At 40.3% G+C, this 13,324-nt stretch overlaps 1 protein-coding gene across 1 annotated transcript in view; it reads right to left on the reverse strand.

Annotated features, from left to right (window-relative positions):
• Positions 1–13,324, reverse strand: part of GPC3 (glypican 3) — a 459,357-nt gene that overhangs the window by 388,570 nt on the left and 57,463 nt on the right. The window lies entirely within an intron of this gene.

A 13,324-nucleotide genomic window follows, 5' to 3' on the forward strand; every position in this document is an offset into this window, starting at 1 on the left:
TAATGCAGCATAGATGCTTATGTGTTTTTTTATCAAACTGGAAATATATATATATATAAAATTTTGTATTCTTTTCTTTATAAAATTTTAACAAGTATCATCATCTGGCTCATAAAAGATCATTTTTTCTTATCATAAAATATTCTTTGAAAGCATAATTGTTAACAGCATCATAATATTCCATTGTATGGATGTACCATGATTGATTAATAGTCACAACAACAATTTAACAAAAATAATTCTCTTTTTATTTATTTATTTATTTTTGAGATGGAGGTTCGCTCTTGTTGCCCAGGCTGGAGAGCAATGGCGCAATCTCGGCTCACTGCAACCTCCGCCTCCCGGGTTCAAGCAATTCTCCTGCCTCAGCCTCCCAAGTAGCTAGGATTACAGGTGCCCACCACCACGCCCGGCTAATTTTTTATATTCTTAGTAGAGACAGGGTTTCACTATGTTGGCCAGGCTGTTCTTGAACTCCTGACCTCAGATGATCCACCTGCCTCAGCCTCCCAAAGTGCTGGGATTACAGGCGTGAGCCACGGTGCCTGGTCATAATTGTCTTTTAATCTGAATCTTTAGTACTTCAACCCAGAGGACACTTCCAATGAAAATTCAAGAGAAAAAAGTGTTTCTGTTTCCCCTAATACATACATTATGTTTGGTCATCATGCATTTAACTCCCCGTCAGGGGTTTCTGGCTTAGTGTTATCTGTGGATGTCTAAGCAAAAGTTTCAAAAGTTAGGCTTTTGGGCCATGTCCTAGGAAACCATCATCTTGAAAAAGAAGTCTGCCACATTATGTACAGTCAATCATAGCTACCTAATAATGAAATGCATATTCTGAACATTTTAAGAAGCCACTACTTTACCAGACATTGTGACATCAGAGGGATACTCTCAAACCAGCAGACTGATTCTCATTAAGATAGTTACGATGGATTGGTTGACCAGGCATTGTGGCTTAAGCCTGTAATCCCAGCACCTTGGGAGGTGGGTGGATCACTTGAGGCCAGGAGTTCAAGACCAGCCTAGCCAACATGGTGAAACCCCGTCTCTACTAAAAATACAAAAAAATTGCCAGCGTGGTAGCACGCACCTGTAATCCCAGCTACTTGGGAGGCTGAGGCAGGAGAATCGATTGAACCTGGGAGGCGAAGGTTGCAGTAAGCCAAGACCACACCACTGCACCCCAGCCTGGGTGGCAAAGTGAGACTCTGTCTCAAAATAAAAAAAAAAATGGATTGTTTAAATATATGACAGTACACTCAAACAATATTGCATAGCCATTAAAATGGCATTGGCATCCACATAACAATATGGAAAAAATGTTCACAATATATTGTTAGGTTGTTTACAAAGCAGGGTATAAAATGGTATGTATACTACAAGACTTTTTAAAAAGTATATATACACTTTTTTCTATTAAAAAGTCTGTTAACTAAGCTGTTATGAGTAGTTATCTCTAGGTCTTAGTATTATGGGTGAATAATTTTCTTATCTGTGTTTTTCAATTTTCTAAAGTTAACAGGTATTATACCAATACATTATTAATTTTTTAAAAACAGCCAAAATTGTTAATTTTCCCACTGTCTAACCCCCCCATAGGGTATATTACCATTCCCTAAGTAGTCTGGCTTATCAAGACTTCATTGTATCAACAATAATAAATAGACTGGGCATGGTGGCTCACATCTGTAATCCCAGGACTTTGGGAGGCAAAAGCAGGGAGATCACTGGAGCCCAGAAGTTCAAGACCAGCCTGGGTAACACAGGAAGACCCAATTTCTACAAATAATAAAATATTTAGCCAGGTGTGATGGCACATGCCTGTAGTTCCAGCTACTCAGGAGGCTGAGGTAGGAGGATCACTTGAACCCAGGAAATCAAAACTGCAATAAGCCGTGGTCACACCACTGCACTCCAACCTGGGTGACAAAGTGAGATCCTGTCTCAATGATGATGATGATGATAATAATAATAATAAATAACCCCAATGGAGCCAATAGAACACTGAAATTAGAGTGAAAGCCCTGAATTGGAAACTAAACTCTACCATTTCCTAGCATTATGTCCATGGCAAATTCCTTAATCTCCCTGAGCCTCAGTCCTCTTCTCTAAAGTAGAGAATAATATTACTTACCCTACAGGGTTGTTGTGAGTTTAAATGAGACAGTGCAGGTGCAAATGCCTATCTCCATACTTAACACAGAAAGTCATTCTAACACCTTTCTCAGCAAGAAAGAAAGTGTGAAATGAGTCTCATTTTAATTAGTCAACTCCTGCTCTGTGTTTCTCTTTTTGTTCAATGTGTTCCATGTGTTCAGACTGGAGTCTGAGAAAGAATATACAAATAGGAGATATACCAATGAGAGTGGAATTACCTGAAACAATGGAGGCAGGCAAATGCCTGAGTGGCCCACAGTCCTTGTATCATATGTAAATTAGACATGCTTGATCCCAAACTGAATCTAAATTAATATAGTAGATACCCCTGCCAACTCTGTAACCATGACTTAAACTGAAAAAGAAGAAAACCTCAAGTTTAAATGGTCCAGTGTTAATGCAGTTAAAGAAAATCCTCACTGAGTTCATAACAGAAGTAAAGGGCTATACAGTCAATGTTAATTATGTTCTTGTTTGCTATATGAGAGTATAAGAACAGATCTGTCCCTACTGTACTAATGAGCACCTAAAACTAAGGATTTGTCATGTGTATTTTATGACTGTCATTGGTTTTTCAAAAAGCAGTGTCATATTTGTCCTAGAGAGAAAAAGGGAATATATTTTTTTTAAAAATTATAGTAATAACAGTAAAAGTCTCCAACTCTTCCTTTTCTGTTTCCCTACCACCTCTCAAATACTGCTGGTTCATCATTCTATAACTCACAATTTCCAAACACCAAATTGAAAAATGTGATGGTATTAAATATGAATAACCATCTGCTCTATCCCTTTGAGGAGAGCTGGAGCTCAAAACCTCAAATATAGGACACTAAAAAAGCCCACCCTCTGGCATACTTAAGCAAAGTTTTCTTTCTGTACACACACTACAAAATTGAAAAAGGTAAGTGAAAAAGGAGCTCTTCAATCAAAATTTTTACTTTTTAATGTCCACAATTTTATCCAACATTTAAAATTGTATCCAGGGTTAGAAACTGTATACTTCGTATATCTTTTTTAAAAAATCATATAAATAAAAAACTACCTAGAAGTCTCAAAACGTCAAATAACATGATTGATTTTATTCTTTTATGACTACTTAAGCAGGAGAGGAATGAATGGGCTTCAGAAATATCTCATTTTTCCAGCAGCTTTCTTGCAGAATAATATACTTTCATAATGAAATGTAAGATTATAAATTGTCAAATTGATTTTGCATCAGTGGTAAAAAGTCATACGTGACTAAGTGTTCTAAGGTGACCTAGTATGTTATAGAAACTGTGAAACCATAGTATACTGACAGTTTAATTGGTTTAGCAAGAGTTCATATCACTTGGCTGAAATGCATCATTGGCCTTTTTATCGTTACATCTTATTGCAGCTTTAAAAACAAAGTAGATGACAATCTAGTGAAATGTTTCCTTTACTAAATCAGGTTCCTGTCCTTGACTTTATTGCTACGCCTAGCTTTCCAAAGCAATGTTTACAAACTGCCTCTGCCTTTTAATATATTTTGAATAGTGAGATTTATCTCCCAACTTGATCCTTTCGTGCCAGGAGATAGGAAAACACTAGTGTATGGTCCATGCGAAGAGCACCAAAACAGATGGCAGCAAGGAGTTAAATACCAGAGTGGATGGCACCTTGACATTTATTGCTATCTAGTGCAAACCAGAATATATAATTTGACTCTTTTATAGCATTAGGAGGGCAATTTAAATGCGTTAGGACTTGAACTATCAAAAGATGCTGTCTCCTGTCTCCAGATGTAATTACAAGACAAGACTATTAAAGCAGTCTTATAAATATGAGAGGAGCTGAGACTGTGAAGGGCGACAGAAGCGGAAAGAACCACCTCCACTGCAGTGGCAGCTCATTTTCTGACAGAGCAGTCCCTGCTGCAGAAGAAGAGGCCAGCACCCCAGCTAGGATACTCTCCTCCAGAAGCACAGGTGCTAAGGGAGGTCCCTGAATTCAAATGAGACCCAACACAGTGAACTAGGAGCAGAAATGGCATTCCCACCACCAAGAACATTCTAGACCCTTTTGCCTCCATTGCAACACTGCAGATTTCAGTTGTTCGTCCTGTTTATTGAGAAGGTACTTACTACATGTGAGGAGTACAGTGCTAGGCAATGGTACATTTAGTAAATCCAAGTCATGCCAAGTTGGTGCTCTCCAACTCCAGTAGGTAGTGATTCCCTAAACTTCAACTTTCACTTGTTTTCACAACCCCTTCCCTTCGGTGACATTAAGGTGTGTGTATGTAAATATAAAAACATTGTCTGTGAATTTCATAATATTACCAGAAATAATGTAAAAGACAAAGAGAATCTCCTGTTACATGTCAGTAAGATATATTCTTTAAAAAGATAATATCCCACATAGCTACCATGTTAAGGAATTACATATAAAAATGGTAAAAGGGTAAAGGAAGAGAGGGCTAAGTCTGGGTTGGCCAGACATGGTGGTTCACACCTGTAATCCCAGCACTTTGGGAGGTTGAGGTGGGAGGATTGCCTGAGCCAAGGAGTTCGAGATCAGCCTGGGTAACACAGGGAGATCCCATCTCTATGAAAATTTTAAAAAAACATTAGCCAAGCATAGGTGGCTTGCCCCTGTGGTCCCAGCTACTCAGGAGGCTGATGCAGGAGGACTGCTTGAGCTCAAGAGGTCAAGGCTGCAGTGAGCCTCGACCTCGATGTGTGTGTTCATGCCACTGCACTCCAGCCTGTGTGACAGAGCAAGATCCTGTCTCAAAAAAAATCTGAGTTGAAACTGAGATTCTGCCAGGTACAGTGGCTCACACCTGTAATCTCAGCACTTTTGGAAGCTGAGGTAGGAGGACTGCTTGAGCTCGGGAGTTCAAGACCAGCCTGAGCAACACAGCAAGACCTCATCTCTACTAAAAATTAAAAAAAAAAAAAATTAACCAGGCATGGTGGCACATGCCTGTAGTCCCAGCTACTTAGGAAACTGAAGCAGGAGGATCACTTGAGCTCAGGAGATCGAGGCTGCAGTGAGCTTGATCACACCACTACACCCCAGTCTGGGCAACAGAGTAAGATCCTGTCAAAAAAAAAAAAAAAAAAGAAAAAGAAAGAAACTGAAATTCGTAGAAAGGAACTAAGTTAAAAGAAAGTACATGAAGCAGAAAGATGCTTTTTCCTAATAGACTCAATTAGGAAAAAGGAGGTAGTGGCACAGACACCACACACTGCTCATAGGTATATAAATTGGTCAAATTCTTCTGGAGGATGATTTAACATTAAGCATCAGGATCTTTTTAAAAGTTCATATTCCTCTATTATTTTACTTTTAGGTCTTTACCCTCAAGGAAACATTAGAAAGGAGCATAAAAATATGTGTACACAGGTGATAACTGTAGCATTATTTACACTAGCATAAAATTGGGGACAACCTACATGTATATCAATAAGGGGCTGGTTAAATACATTATACATATTAACAATCACATTTAGGTGAGCTTTTATTGGAATATGAAAATACACATGTATATTGTTAAGAGGGAAAAGGGGAGAATTCAAAACTGAGTATATAGTAGAAATATGCTAATCCCTATCCCAATCCTATGTATTTTCAAAACGTCTTCAGACACAGTGCAATTAAATAAAAACCAAAACAGAGCTCATCACTGTTGATGGTAAGAGATTTGGCTACTTAATTTTTAAAACTTTTTATTTTAAAATAATTTTAAATTTACAGAAGAGTTGCAAAATTAGTTTCATCCAGCTCCCCCTAATATTAACACCTTACATAACCATGGATTATTTGTCAAAATTTAAAAATCCACATGGGTATAATATGATTAACTGAACTACCACCTTTATTTGGATTTCCCCAGATTTCCCACTAATGTCCTTTATCTGTCCCAGGCTCTAATTCAGAATACCACATTGCATTTACTTGCTCACTTAAGTTTAACAAGATAATCCAAATTTTTGCCTCACTCAAGACTCATAAAATGCCATTTCATTTAATCAGGTTTTCTTTTAGCTTAGCTATTTCTATTACAAGGTTATGAAAACATAGAGAAAATACCATTTTAGAATAAGTCAGAATATTCTGTCTTCCTGATTTGCACATGAATTAACTGATCTCAGAATTCTTCCCAGAAACTTTGGTATTGTTTCTCTCCTCTGGTCTCTGGGCCCCTCTTAGCTCTATTCATGCCCCACTACCAATCAGGTCCTTGCTGGCTGGGAACCAAGGCAGCACCGGTAGCCGCTCCACTCGTCTTAAACAAGGGACAAAAACAAGTACTAAACCAAATGGAATAGAACTTTGGGGTGGGGAGCTACAATCAGTAACCCCAATCCTTCTAGAAACACCTCTGGATAAAAGTGATCTGCTCAACAAACATTTCTTTAGCATCTGTACATATGATTTCAAAGTGGTGCAGACAGGCTGAGTAACTTGACAAAAAGTCATTTAGCTAATAGATGGCAGAGCAGTGATTCAAACCCCAGTTCCTATGTGATTCCAAAGTCTGTGATCTTAACTATTCCATTATTGTGCCTTTCTTGAAAGATACTCAATAAATAACTGAGCTGAATCAGTCCAATTCTAGCTTTTGAGCCTTGATTTTTCCAACCTTGACTTGAACTCTGACTGTAGCACTGGTTCTGACTTGATCTTTATGGCAAATATGCTTTCTTTCTTCTTTTACTAAAACGTTGGCCCTGCCTACCCTGATATGTTGCACTATATACCAACCCAGTTGCCTGCTCTGTGATGTGTCTCCGCCATGTTATGTTAACATTTCCTGGATGTGCCTGTCTCTCCTGGTTAGGGACCATCCTACTTCTTTCTCCCCGCAACAATGAGGGACCTCTGACGTCCTTTGCTCTGGCAGTAGTCTGGTTGCCATCTGGCCGTTAAGCAGTTCTAGACCTGCTCCTGGCCCTCTGCTGCCCTCTAGCAGTAGCCGGCTACTCTGCCCCATCTGGAACAGGAACTTCACATTTGGGCCCTGTATACTTCCACTTGGCTTGGTAACCTTAAAGCCAGGAAAAGGGAAGTCTGGCTGAAACAGCCTGGATTCCCTGGGAGAATGACACTTGGCAACAAGTAGCTCAAGAAGAATGACTTTCTCTTCTTCTTTAAGAGAAGGCTAGAGGGAAAGGAGGAAGAAAGACTGGTCCTACGCCTTTCCCACTGAGAATCTCTCAAGGGATACTGTTCCCAAAATGGCACTGTGGAAGACCTTGTGTGTCCAACTTACAAAGTGTGTTTGTACTAGTTGTGGTCCCAGCTTACAAAGGAGCTTTCCAGCTCTGAGAATGGAGGATGGAGGGGGCAGCAAGTCCTTGGGCCTTTGGGAAATGGATATATCAGTGTCTTGACCCAGTGGATACTTTCTAAACTCCTCTAGCCACTATGAGGGTGACCTCAGGAACTACCAGCTGTGCACAGGTGGCAGAAGCCTTTGATGACTAGTTTCCTCTTCCCTAGAGTAATTTAGCAGCAGGAGTGGGTGCAGGGTGGAAGGAGCAGCTGTTTATTCTCATGACACTTTCCACTCCTGAAGACAGCTCTTTGACTGATTCACCACCAACTGCCCCCTTGCCCCCCACCCCCAGAAGATCTAGCTTGGTCTCCAGGGACAGAAACAGTTTGGGGTTAGATAGGTTGTGCAACTTCCTCTGGATCAAATACTGGATCCTCAGGAGAAAAAAAAAAAAAAAAAAAAAAAAAAAAAAAAACTTTCCTCAGTTCTGTCTGCTGGTGAGGATGATAGGGGGTGACAATAAAGGTACCACTGCCACCACCTCCATCCCACCTTTTCCCAGCTTATTTACTTGATCCTGACTACAGCTATATGAGGTAGAATCTTCTATTAGTCCCATTTTAAAGACGGGGAACATGAAGGTCTAAGAGGATAAGGCTCTTGCCCAAGGTCACATAGAGGCAGAGCTAGGATTTGAACCCAAACAGTTTTAGGATGAAAAGAGCCATTAGGATTGAAAACAGACTTCCGACAAGAAGCCTTACATTCCCCATCTGAGCACCCTTTACCAACACATACACGCGTGTACACACACACACACAGCATCCCAAGAGACTGTTTGTTTCTCTTTTCCAGCAAAGAGCAATTTAATCTCCTTTTAGGAAACAAAATCTGACCCATTTAGTCAGGGAGAGGAGACAGGCTGAGAAGAGAAAAGCAAGTGAAAGTAAAAATCAAACTTGCTAAACACAGGAAGTCGAGGAGGCAGGCTGGAAGCTCTGATCAGAGAGATAGGACATGGTAGGTCTCAGACACTGCTCCCTCATTTATGAGAAGCCCTAAAGCAAGAATTCAAGAGAGAATAATCTAAAACATGTCCTCCCTAAATCCCCACCCCACCCCCATCCTGAAATAGAGGGTAGATCTTCCTGATCACTGGGAAGACAGGAGAGAAATTATTGCCTTTCCCTTCTAGCCTTCCATAAATTCCAGCCATTAGTCAAGGCTGAGAACCTAACACAGAAAGAGGGAAAACTGGAAGAACCTCTAAGATGAGGGCTGTACAACCCAGCCAGCAGGTCAAAGGATTGGAGGACCACCCTGAACAGCATGGGAACAACTGGATTACAACAGCTGGTTGGGCCAAGGCTTCTCAGCCCTAGGCTCGGCAGTGGCCCAGGCCTACTGTTTATTTGCATTGCAAAAGCAAGTCACCCTCAAGCTGGATCTTCCAAAGATGATAACAACAGCTCCCATTTAATTATGAAAAAGGAAGAGTCAAAATAAGCAGATGACTCTCGGCTTTGCTTTACTGCCACAGGTTGAATTTCAGTGCTGATTGACACTGACAAATGCCAGGTACGTGAGGAAATGGCAGTCCTGAGATGTTCTGCTTGGTTGTTCTCTGTCCTATAACTCGTCCAGGAACATTGTTTTTAAAAGGGAGAAATCACCTTGACATTCTGATGATTCTAAGTTTGGGAATCACTGTCAGATACCAGTGGCTTTTACATGACATTTACATATGAAGAAATTTTTAAATGAAAAATGTATTATATATTCTTTAACATTAACACTTGGCTGAAAAATATTCCACTATGTGTGCTGGTACGGGGCTGCAATTGAAATTCCAGTCGCTTTTAGAAAATGCTCAACACTTTTGAAGCTATTTCCTACCAATGAGTTTATCGCACAATATATAGAACCCAACTGGCCACTTTAAATGGCTCTAGAAGGCAATTGTATATCAAACTCCTCCATAATGGATTTTTTAAATTGTTAAGGAAACTCATCAATCCTCAGTAATCATTTTAAAGTAAAAATGATTCACTCATAACTAGAAGCGAGTGCAGCCCCTGCTCCCACTCCAAAAGCCATGACCATGAATAACTCCAATTCACCCCCAATTCTGGAAGTGCTAATTACCTCCACAGATGCTACACAAGCAGCTAAAAAGCCAGATGACCACAAGCAATTAGCCAATCAATTTGACTTGAAATTGCCCCCAACACAATTGGCAGAAAGCCACACATGAAGTCGAAATGGGCAGCCACCTATTTGAGAGAAAGGTTTTCACCACCCACAATACATTAATAACCTGCCATGGTGTCCCAAATTACCACCATTCTTATCACACGTTGGGACTTAGGCCCTGCTCAAAAAGTGAATAGGAAAAAGAAACTCATTGTCAAAAACATGTTAGCCCATTAGGACCTATTACCACACTAAGTAGCTCTCACCTAGGAAAACTGAGGGCAGTGTTCTGAGTGAATGGGAAGGAGAGAGTCAGTCCATTTCTGGGAAAGGTGACAAAGAGAAAAGTATTCGTGGAAACAGAGGTGTAGAAGAGGTGGGTAAGGTGAGTGAAAACAAAGCCCATCTAGTTTCCATATTCCTTAAAGAGGAAAAGAATGTGGCTGTCATCATTTGAGCCCAGGAGGCAGAGGTTGCAATGAGCCAAGATCACACCACTGCACTCCAGCCTGGGTGACAGAGTGAGACCCTGTCTCAAAGAAAAAGAAGGTGGCTGTCACAAATAATAATCACACCAGTCTAACATCAATCCCAAACAGGATTTCAGAACATGTCATCAAGCAGAAGATGTGTGAGCATTTCAAAAAGGAAGAGGCATTCAAAAGAAACTGGCACAGTTTTATAAGAACAAGTCATGCCAGAGTAACCTCATTTCCTTTTATGATAGGGATACTGGGCTGAAAACCAGAGAAATCCAGTGGATATACTGATTCTGGATTTCAAGAGGGCCTTGGACAAAGTGAAGAGTAATGTCCAAGAGAGACTGCTCTGGACTGCAAAGAATACCACTGGCTGGTTCCCTCACTGATTTAATGGCAGTACTAAAGGTGCTAGTTAATAGATTAATGTCAATAGAAAAGGAAGTCTCTAATCAGGATTTTAAGGTATCTGCTCAATATTTTTAATCAATGACTGGTGTGATGGCATAAATGATGCACTGATCATATTTACAAATTACTAAAGCTGGAAGAACCGTTAACTAATTTTGAAACCCTAAAATCTGGGCTCAAATTTAGTAAGATGTCATATCAATACAGGACCAAATCCCCAAAGGTGAGATGAAGGTGAGATAAAAGTCTGGAGAATTTTGCTTGATTATAAATACAACACTTGCTACCTCAACCGTGAGTGGCTGTTAAATTGGTTGCCTCAATAAAAGTAATACTATGTAGATAATAGGAGGTAATTGCTACCCTGTGCATCACACTGGGCAATTCCGAGTATCACCATTTAGAAGGATAATAACCAAGTAGAAACCTACTTGAGTAGAAGCCACATGAAAGCAACTGGTATGGTAAAAGAGTTACATGGAGATGGATTGTGGGCCAACAAACATAAGAACTAGCAACTAAAGCTAACCAAAAATTAAACAGCTGCCTCTTAGGGGAGGGAGTTCTTGATCAGAAGAGGTTTTCACTCCAAAACCAAATGACCACTCACCCAAAATATGTTGTACAGAGGAGTCACACAGAGGTATCAGGGTTGCATTTGATGGTGTTTCTAAAGTTCCCTGACAACTCTGATATGCTGTGATTCTATGGAACCACCTTCCTAATTTACAAAACTGAAAAAGGACACACAACTAAAGCCAAGCCTCTGGGTAGTAAATTAACTCATGAAAAGAAATGTTCTGAACCCAGTAGAGAGAATAAGGAAGTGGCAGACAATCCTAGTCCTTTCTTCCTCCAAACTCCGTAGCTGTAGGGGTCTTATTTGCATGGATGGCTTGGGAGTTTAAATAAACTTCAGTGGGTGGCTGAGATGTTTGTAATGAGGACGGGGTGAAGGGAGTCAAATGGTGATGTGTAAACAACTTATTTCCCTGACTTCTGTGAAAACAGAATCTGATGTTTTTCTATAGAGTGATTTATATGGTTAGGGACAAAAACAAAACAATGAACTGAACCACACTCCAAATGTGGATTATTTGTGAAATATAATTGAAACACAATCTAAAGCAAAGCATTTCTTCTATGAGCCCTTAATTGAGAAATAAAAATAACACGGAGATCATGTCCATAGACAGACTGACCTCAATGTTTGAGGAATTTAGCTGAATAGACTACCATGTGCATGTCTGAAACTACCCAGCAGTGCCTGACACACAGTAAGTGCTCACTAAATAGCTGGCTGACAGTAACAGAAAAATTGAAGTGTTTGAGGCATCTAACCAAAACTACCGCCCCACCCCCACCCCCACCCCCCCACCACCCCGCCACCCCGCCACCGCCCCGGCAAATTCAAGCCTGCAATATGACAGCAGGATTCAGATCTTTTGTTCGAGGTAGCTTAACCAGACTGGGCCTGGAGCTTGGTGTTCCTTGACCTCTGGAATGCTGAAAGGGAGAACACAATTTCCTAGGCAGACTGCTCAGGGTCACTCCTTTGGAACCACCAATTACACTCACTTCCCTAGTGAACTATGGAAAGGACTGGCTCTTTCTGCACATTGGGAGGCAGCAGAGAGTGCAATTCTGGCCTGCTGTCCCTGGAAACCCTAAGGGGTTCCGCTCCAGTACATGAAACATAGGAATTAAAATATTCCCTTTGGCACTGTGTGTAATAGAAAAGAAAAAATGAACATACCTAAATGTTTGCCAATAGGGAAGCAGATGGATGGGAATATTATGCAGCTGGTTTTTTTTTTAAAAGTACAAAGTATTTAAGTACTTGTTTTGAACGATGCCAGAGATATATAAAGTGAAAAGGTATGTTACCAAATAGTATATATGGTATGACCCCATTTATGTAGGAAAAAAACTGTATGAGTAGTGAGTGTGTGCATATTTATACAGAAATACACGGGGAAAACTTCAGAAGGATACACATATCAAACTCTTTACAGTGTATGCAGCTGACAGTATCAATAAGATAGAGTGAGGGATAAAGGGGGGACTTTCACTTTTTTTTTTTTTCCTTTTCTAGACAGAGTCTCCCTCTGTCACCCAGGCTGGAGTGCCTTGGTGCAATCATGGTTCACTGCAGCCTCATCCTCCCTGGGCTCAGGTAATCCTCCTGCTTCAGCCTCCCAAGTAGCTGGGACTACAGGTGTGCACCACCAAACATGGCTAATTTTTGTATTTTTTGTAGAGACAGGGTCTCGCCATGTTGCCCAGGCTGGTCTCGAACTTCTGACCTCAAGCGATCCATCTGCCACAGCCTCCCAAAGTGTCGGAATTACAGGTGTGAGCCACCATGCCTGGCTACTTTCACTTTTTACTCTCTATATTTCTTTTATAAAATAAATTTTACAGTGTATATTTAAGGTATACAATGTGATGTAATAAATATACATATATATATTTACTATAGTGGAACAAATTAACATCTCCGTCATCTCACATACACATTCCCCACTTTCCTTGTGGCAAGAACAGCTATAATCTACTCATTTAGTAAAAATAATGCATACAATATACTATTATCAACTATGGTCCTCATGTATTATATATTAGATCTTTCGACTTGTTCATCCTAAATATCTGCTACTTTGTATCCTCTGACCTACATCTCCCCATTTCCTTTCCCCTGCCCCAATCTTGGTAACCACTGTTTTATTCTCTATCTCTGTATATCTCTGTATATTTGACCTTTTTCCCCTTTAATGTCCTCCAGGTCCATCCATGTTGTGGCAAAAGGAAGGATCTCCTCCTTTTCTTA

Source organism: Pongo abelii, chromosome X (assembly GCF_028885655.2).
Source record: "Pongo abelii isolate AG06213 chromosome X, NHGRI_mPonAbe1-v2.0_pri, whole genome shotgun sequence".
NCBI lineage: Eukaryota > Metazoa > Chordata > Mammalia > Primates > Hominidae > Pongo > Pongo abelii.